Genomic DNA, 9014 nt, shown 5'->3' on the forward strand with positions numbered 1-9014 from the left:
TGTAGTGGTATTTGTTAGATTCAAATCTTTATTTAGAAGTCGTATGACTTTTTATCAATGAATTAATTTGATTATATAAAAAAAACTGAGTTATTGGATTTATATAGTTGGGTATATTGGCACTTTGATTCTGGACAACAACCATGGAATTATTTTCAAGAAATAGGTGATGATGAGTCTGACACGTATCTTGGACACATACTAGTTTAATTTCTAGGACGACCAATATAATGGCCATGTTTGAGTAACATTTGCTAGCTTAGCTGCCACCATTTTATGTTTGCTAACTATCATAATCATTGTCCTTGGCAAAAGTTTTGATCAAACCTTCAAAAAAAATCAAAATATGCTAGCTTCCAATCCCTTAATTAGTGATGATATCTGATTCCACTACTTAATTAAATCTACACTTTAGTAATTTCATGTAGTACTTCATCTCTTGATTATAGTAATTGGTACTTTGCTTAGATTATTGCATGTCAACGTAACAAGCATATCTTACAATATGATAGTTAGAATCTATGAATGCAAATTAGTACTCCTAAATCCTAATTAGTTTCTTCCTTGTTGTTCATCAGCTGCTGATGATAGTCTGTTAGTATGGTGATAATACGTAATCCTAAAGATCGATGTTGCGATCAGTTTGTGTTTTGTTTTCGAATCTAAGACATGAGTAGTATATATGTAAAGTGATACTCCACATTTCAGACCTCTTTGTTCTCTTCGCATTATTTTATCATTACTAGTTGTTGGAACGTGCGCTAGCGCGCACGTTCCCCCAAGATATAAAACACTGTCTCACGGAACACTATACAAATCACAAGCCTAATTACCATAGAAATAGTTAAAAGTATGAATATAGTACTCCATACATAATAAGAAACACGACTAATTACTTGATGTGGGTTACATATATAGAATTCATGGCTAAGAAATAAAAATTTACATGGCTAAGTTCAGGAAAATTAAACACGACCGGACTAACAGCCACAAGAGAAAGAGCAGTCGTGATAGTTCCTCGCCCAACTTTGTGGCAACATACGACTCTGCAAAAAAAGATCCATGATTACTTAGTTGATCAATGACGAAGCAAGAAACATGTAAGGACTAATGTCGTACTCAATCACCTGGTATATAAGGCCATAATATTATAATCAATGTTGTAGTAAACCATATCCCATCCCTGACTTTCCACCTACATATAATCGACGCGAATTTTCCATTTGTCAGCAGCTCATGGAAATAAAAATGAAGTTGTATAAATACATATTACAGAGCGTCAAATTGTAGTATATAGTATATTACCTGAAAATGAAGGAGCAATTATGCTCCTTATATGCACGGACAAAAGAGACAAAGGATTTTGTCCTTTCTACATAACATCACGGTCCTTTTTTGCGATAGATCTTATCTGAAATAAGATTTGACAACAGAGAACGGAGGAGAAATTAGTTTAGTAACAACAGTTTTCTGTTTAACAAGACCACACATACAAGTATGCAACTAACTATGTCTTCAATTCCAGAGCATTTTATGTTGAATAATCATCCCAAAAAAAATGAAAGTTCATCAAAACAATACTTCAAACTGCCGAATCACCCACCTGGGGAATAATATCAGGAGCATTATTTGAGCACTCTCGTTCCTGGAGAGGAACCCTCCAAATCTGCAGAAATTTTACATATGCTTCCTCCTGTACATTTTACAACGGTATAACAATAAGTATATCACAAGAATCAACAACATTTGAACACTAAAATTCTAACTCCAAAGTCTCAAGTCTTAATCATTATGTGAAAACTCAAGTCAAGAAACTACCTTGGATAAATGAAAGACAACTGCAGTTCCTGACTCCCCTTGCGAGCACTCGAGCAGTTCGTCCAACTCTGTGAATAAATAAATTTGGATATTGTGGAGGATCATACTGTAATAACAGAACAAAAGAATTGGTATTTTACATGATCTAATTCTATGATACGGAGTAGAAAGTATTAGCGCCTGAAACTAATTTTAGCCTTACTTTCCCCTCACTACTTCCAGTAGAACTGTAGCAGACATTACAAGATAAAACTTTTATCCAATGCCCAACTGGCAGTTATAGGAATTTCAGCACAAATTGTAATATCCAAAACTCAAAACAGAGAAAGAAAATTCAGCACAAAATCGATCTATCGAAATTTCGACGCAGTGAAAGTAAGTCCAGAACATAATAGTATTATCAGAGAGTGAATACAAGATGCTTAAGTGATTATTCAAGTATATGCATCTAAATATAACCAATGGTCAATGCTGTAATGTTTTGATTGATTTCTAAACTCACTATTTTTCATAAATGTAAATCTGAACTTCTCAGACCATATAAATACTTGTAGCCTCTAATTAGATCGTCTATGCACATTAGAGTTTGAGGATATCTTGATGTGACACAGGTTCTTAATTGAGTTAAAATGAATACTCTAACACAGACAAGGACAGTAATTGTTAAATTCAGGAAGGGTATCAAGTGGTAACAGGAAGCCTACCCAATCTCCGATTACAAAAGGCTAACAAGGATTCAATTGTGGAGCACTCTTTTCTTCGCCAGTGCATAGGCATCCATCAAAGTGAAGTTTAAGCTCCAGACTACTTGCAAACCCATGGCAACTATTAGATAGCTGCAAAGGCAATACGTTTTTCAGTCATTCATCTTAAATCCCTCCAAATACAAGGATGAAACTTTATTTACACTAATTTACTTCCCAAAGACACTTTCTAATATATCAATTTTTAAACAATCTTGAAGGGTTCTAAGATCATCTTGTACAGGAGAAAACACCTACATCAAGTTTCCAAAACTATTTGAACTCAACCGTATATAACATGCAAAAATTTATCTCAGTGAATCAAATCTTAGTCTTTCGTTCATAAAGTCGAACTAATAATAGTTAGTAAGGTAATGGATCAAATTACTTAAACACTCAAAAGATATGACAACTCCTGCATACTACCAGTTCTATTAAACAATTTAACAACCGGATAATCACATAAAATTAACAAAAGTCAGAAGATAATTCAAATATCCAAAATTCAAAGATTGAAGAGGAGAAAATCTGCATGCATAGTGTATAATAAATATTCATTTACATAATTCAACTATACAAAATCCAGGTGCACATTATAGTATAAACTCCGAAGTTGTTAAAATTTGAAGCAAAATTTCAACCATAAAACTCAAAAGAAAAGTAACAAAATTTAACCTGACATTGCCGATAAGATTCGTCAATACCTGCACCCCAAACAAAATTAACAAAGGAAACAAATGTTACAAGTTTAAACTCACAGAGCCATAAAATTACAGCACCATAAAAAATATTAATGAAATTGAATTAGAAAAGGTATAAAAATAATAACCCTAAATCAAAATCACTGGAATCAGCCAAATAAACAGAAAAAGATTTTATTAATTCGACATATTAGTTGTTCTTGAAGCAGCACCAAGATACAAGACCTTGGCACCATGTTGTTGTGATTAAACAGAAAATGAGATCCTCCCAATCAGGAATAACAAATAGCCACATAAAAAGATTTGTGAACATTACTCTTGCAATAAATACTTACAGTCCAAATGTTATCAACATCACCAGGAATTGCAGCTTCCAACTTTGATTGTTAATGTTGCTGTATAATGTAAAAATACAATTTAATTTAAAATCAAGATATGATAACCCATCTTTAATAGAAAGACAACGTAAAATCACAATAACTAAGAATCTCTCGGCAACTAATGATAGTAGCTTCTCCTATGAAACTTCACTTACACCAGCAATCAAATTCAGTTGATTCCTCAACAGAAAGACATTACTTGCATAAACCCCAGACACCTTATCTAAAAATTCAGAACCTCATTCATATTACAATGTACGGTAAAATGCAAATTGTAGTCCTATATTTCTCTCAATAGCTTGGTGTACGACCAAATTTCACAAACATTGAAACACAAATGAATTACCCAGCTCAAATTACATTACTAAAACAGTAAATCGTCAACAACATTAAAAATGAAATGAGATTATAAACAAAAGAAGAAAACTTACAATTCTTCTAATAAGTTAGAACCTAAAAAAAAGAAAAGTGTAATCCCCCTCATCTCTCTGTCTCTCGCCTTATGCAGTACTCCGTAGAATTTTAGAGGAGCGGTTGAATGATTCGGTCATGATATTTTGAATTAACTGTGCAATAAACAAATAATAATTATAATAATTAGCAAATAAATTGTATATGCTTAATTGGAAATATGCAACTAAATGTTCATACGTAGACCACAGAGTAGAGTGAGTTGGTGGGCGTAGTTCAACAGCATATCGCCACAAGAAGGTGCTGAAAGAAGATCAACACCTGTGACCAGCGTGATAGGGACAGAAATCAAAGAATTCGAAAGAAATTAGAGGCTTGGATCAGCTCAGATATACTATGGGAGTTCATTACTCCTTAGTGACACATATGACTCTGCCTAATTTGGCTACACGCTTAATTAAGCTTGGGTGCAAATTAAGTTCTAGCTTAAAAATAGAACTTGATACACATATAAGTCATCATCGTGTTGTATAGATCAAGTTGTCAAGTTGATGCAATTCCAAGAAAATATATAAAGCAGACAGAACAACCATTATCTATACTCTATAGCTAGCATACCTGAACTGAATCAAAAAAGTTAAACAATTGGGGGTTTACTAATTTAAGAAAACAAACATAAGGTTAAAGCATACATGAACAATATGGGATGCAATATCTATATGATAATTGAGCTTATCAAATCAACAAGTCCAGAAAACAGAAAAAAAAAACCACAAGGCATAAGAAAGAAAATAAATTGAGCCGAAATTAATAACTGCATCAAATCAGGTACAAAAACAATACCAAGAGCAATCAAACACTAACTTTCAAACTGCATCCAATCAGATTCGGAAACAATCCTAAGACCATGAAAATACATTACCAAAACTGGAACTGAATCATCTATATCAAACTATATCAATTGATTACATATGCTAGGCTTGTCTAAGAGAGGGAAAGGCAAGAACATTCATCCTCTTTGGCTGATTTTTGACAAATTTAAGGAAGTTTAGAAATCCCTAACTTGATTTTTGAGTAAAGATCCCTAGAAAGTATAAATATGCAATCCTCGATGAGAATAAAAACATACCTTAATGTCACCATTCATTGAATCATTACTGTCTTCAATTCGCACAAAATCTCCATAACTTGTATTCAAGAAGGAAGCTGTGATAATAAATTGAGTATTTCTGCAAATTCTCGGCATTTAATGCTACAACAGATGCCTCATTTATCTTTCTGGATATATTTTCCCCAAATCAGCAACAAAAAGCAGAATAAATCAACAAATACATCAATCTAATAAATTAATATCGAAAAAATTAACTACCATATAGAAAAGGTCGAATAAGAGAGATACCTATCTTTGATACCTTTCACGGGGGTGAAGAGCTCGCCATGGAATTACTTCTCAGGTTCCATTCCTTTCGTACTTCTATTAAATTTCAAAAACTCTACATAAATCCTAAATCCGACCATTAAACCTATTCTTTCAATAATGAAACTAAGAAAACTTGGCATAAATGGTTGATGGAGATTACAATATTTAAGAGATCTCACCATTCTTGCCGCGACGAGAGAGCGCGCATCAGAGAGGAGTAGGGCAGAGCAATGAAGGAGAGAGGAAGAAGAACGGAGAGGAGAGAGAAAACGGTGGCGGTGGAGATTGGAGTGAGAAGGTAGGGTTTGCCGAAAAATCATCCAAGAATCAGGGGTGAAAGAAAGAAGAATTGAAGAAGGGAAGCAGGGAGGACTGGAGGAGGGAGCGTGGGATGATCCGTAGAGAAGGGTGTACGTGGCACAATCTAGCAAGAATGGCAAACGAGTAATAAAGAGATATAGGTGGGGGTAAATTTGGCAGCACACTATTGCTGCAATAGTAACTTGAAGTTTGTATGTTTTAAAGTGTTAGGATTCATCAGATCAGACTACAGCAGACCAGGATAGCAAAAGCAAAAAACCGCTCAAAAAAAAACATTCAAATTGACCAGATCAAATCAGACCAGACCAGGTGATTAGATGAAGAGAACAAGTCAAAATAACACGACACTACAAGAAATTGTACTATTAACAACGGGAAATCCCGTCGCGAAAGGCCAATAATTGTTGATTAACGACGGGATTTCCGGTCGCGAACCCGTCATAAAAGGGGGCCGTCGTTAATAGAAAATCCCGTCGTAAATCTGTCGTAAACCCGTCGTAAAAGACATTTGCGACGGTTATTCCCGTCATTGTTTGGTTGTTATCCCCGTCGCAAAAGGCTTTTGCGACGGGATTTTTGACCCGTCGTAATTAGGTTGTCGTTAAAGATACAAATTCTTGTGGTGCGAGCACCATAGTTCACTATGTTTGAATCTAGTGAAGATCAATGTGAAAGTTACACGCCTTGCAAAATTATCATTTCCTAAACAATTAGGATTCGATCTCTTGCTTTGTGCACGTTTTAAATCAATATGAAATCTAGTCGTTGTTATTGCATGTGTGCTTTGCCCACACAATAGGAAATCGCTTCAACCCTATCTTATCATATTCAAAAGTGAATCTAGTCACTATTGTTGTGTTCCTTGCAACTTGTTTTTAAAGTGTCTTATTATATCCAATAAATCGTTACTTAAATCAAGAAAAATCAAAGTCTCGATGTAATGACATTTCTAAAATTGTTTCTGGAAGAACATCAAATATACACTACAAGAATTTGTATCTTTTACGACAACTTAATTATGACGGGTCAAAAATCCCGTCGCAAAAGCCTTTTGCGACGGGGCTAACAACCAAACAATGACGGGAATTACCGTCGCAAATGTCTTTTACGACGGGTTTATAACGGGTTTACGACGGGATTTTCTATTAACGACGGCCCCCTTTTATGACGGGTTCGCGACAGGAAATCCCGTCGTTAATCAACAATTATTGGCCTTTCCCGTCGTTAATAGTACAATTTCTTGTAGTGATATATCTTGAAGTTCTACAAATAATAAAAATAAAAATTGTCATAGAAGTTTGTGCATAGTCAATTGTGAATTGTAAAAAACCTTTTCAACAAAAGGAGTGTTCTAAGTGCTTCCTAAATCAACATAACTACTAACTATGTTTCTTGAAGTTGTTTAATTTACACTCACTATTTGCACAGATTCAACTGCAATATTTAACCATCAATATATCTAATTTCATAAGTGAAAAGTTAGAATAAGTTGATACCAACATGAATCTAACAAGATCTCACATGACAATGTTTTGATGTATTAATTAATAGTGAAAATTTACGATTTTTATAATTTTGACACATATTTTAAAGTTTAAAGAATTTTCAGGAACAGAGATATATAGTATCAAACAATTTAATTCAAATCCAAGAGAATATAGCAGTCAAAGAAGAGGGGTGGGCATCATATCCAAAGAATCCCTAAATGCTACCTTATAAATTAAAGCATAGTGTAGTCTACTAGATAAGGAGAGCTTTTCCACCTTTCTATTAATATATGGGAGTGCCCCCAAACGATCACAGTATTCATATATATATAGGCCTGGATTTTGTTATTATAACAATAAATAAATTTAATAATTATAATAAGGGGTAATAATAATAATATACCATAAAAGAGTGTGTTAAAAAAACGCTCCAAGCTAAGATTACAAACCCAATCACTAGTACACTACACATCACGTGGTATAAGTGTTGGACCCTTTTAGAATTCAATATTTTTTACTATTTTACCACCGTGACTCATATTATGTGGTGAAATGTCCAATTTTGAGAAATACAAATTTGGACCACTTATCTCAAATATAAAATGAAGATTAATCAGCAAATACAATATCTCTTTTATTTAAGACTTAATAAAGATCCCTCAAAAAAAAGAGGGATAAAAACTCAATTTTTGTCATGGACCAAAAAATTCTTACCAAAGAACAATGGGTCGCTTACAAATACTAGCTTCCTCCATTTCTTATTAGGTCATACACTATGTAATAGCTAAAGCTATGCTTTTGGGTCGATCGAGCAATTTGATTTGACACAATTCATACAAACTTCTTTAACTTTCTTTATGATTTATACTTTAAAAAAAAAAAAGGTCACATGGGTCTTATCAGATTCGTCTCAATAAATATTTTCTAAATATCAATTTTTTATAATTTTTTGCTATATATAATTAGAGATATTGATGTTTGAAATTGTGCATATACAAACATGCTTACATAATTATGTCATCTAAAACAGAACGGAGAAAGTACTTAACTTTGCTCCCTTGAAATATGCACAACTTTAATTCGAAATGAAAAATGAGTGTTGGATACTCGGATATACCTAAAGCTAGCATAAAACTATAATCATATATTGGTATGGTCTAATGGTTAAATATACTAGTTTTTTGACGGGGAAGAACAATATTCATTAATAATAAGCCATACGGCATCTACAATGATAAATGGTTGAATATACTAGTTGAATGGATTATACTATACACTTATTGAAAACCTTTTTAAATTAATTTAAGAAGGCATAAAGATTAGGGCAGAGGTATACCTAAAATAGTGGAGGGGAGATTCAAATATGGAATTGGAAGCAATTAAACATCTTGGTTTAACCAACTACCAGCCAAACTGTTAATATTTTTCCATTTGTAGACTATCTATGTTACAGAAAAGCTTCTAGGTATTGACCTAATTACTTGCATTTATAGACCAACCCGTTTAAGTGTAGTTACCAATACTGTACATATATACTCCTTAGTCCTTATACTCCGTATATGTAATTGCATATGATAACACTACATACGATCTACAAAGTACGGAGTAGTACTATAAAATCACAAACAGTTTTTAGATAATCATTAATTCATTTAATTAATTTTGTGTCACTTCCAGGTGAAATAAACAATAAGATTTTATGAAATTAAAAATAAGGGCGAAGAAAACATAAT

General features: G+C 33.3%; 2 long non-coding RNA genes across 2 annotated transcripts; both read right to left on the minus strand.

The window, feature by feature from the left end:
- Positions 1-823: 823 nt before the first annotated feature.
- On the minus strand, positions 824-1414 carry LOC130464225 (uncharacterized). Its single transcript, XR_008924599.1, has 3 exons — positions 1306-1414; positions 1128-1195; positions 824-1046 (listed from the first exon to the last, which is right to left on the minus strand). It is a non-coding gene; the product is annotated as an uncharacterized lncRNA (long non-coding RNA).
- Positions 1415-3560: 2146 nt separating this feature from the next.
- LOC130462867 (uncharacterized) lies at positions 3561-5907 on the minus strand. Its single transcript, XR_008923720.1, has 5 exons — positions 5653-5907; positions 5453-5527; positions 5183-5331; positions 4074-4208; positions 3561-3657 (listed from the first exon to the last, which is right to left on the minus strand). It is a non-coding gene; the product is annotated as an uncharacterized lncRNA (long non-coding RNA).
- Positions 5908-9014: the final 3107 nt, after the last annotated feature.

Source organism: Spinacia oleracea, chromosome 6 (assembly GCF_020520425.1).
Source record: "Spinacia oleracea cultivar Varoflay chromosome 6, BTI_SOV_V1, whole genome shotgun sequence".
NCBI classification, from domain to species: domain Eukaryota; kingdom Viridiplantae; phylum Streptophyta; class Magnoliopsida; order Caryophyllales; family Amaranthaceae; genus Spinacia; species Spinacia oleracea.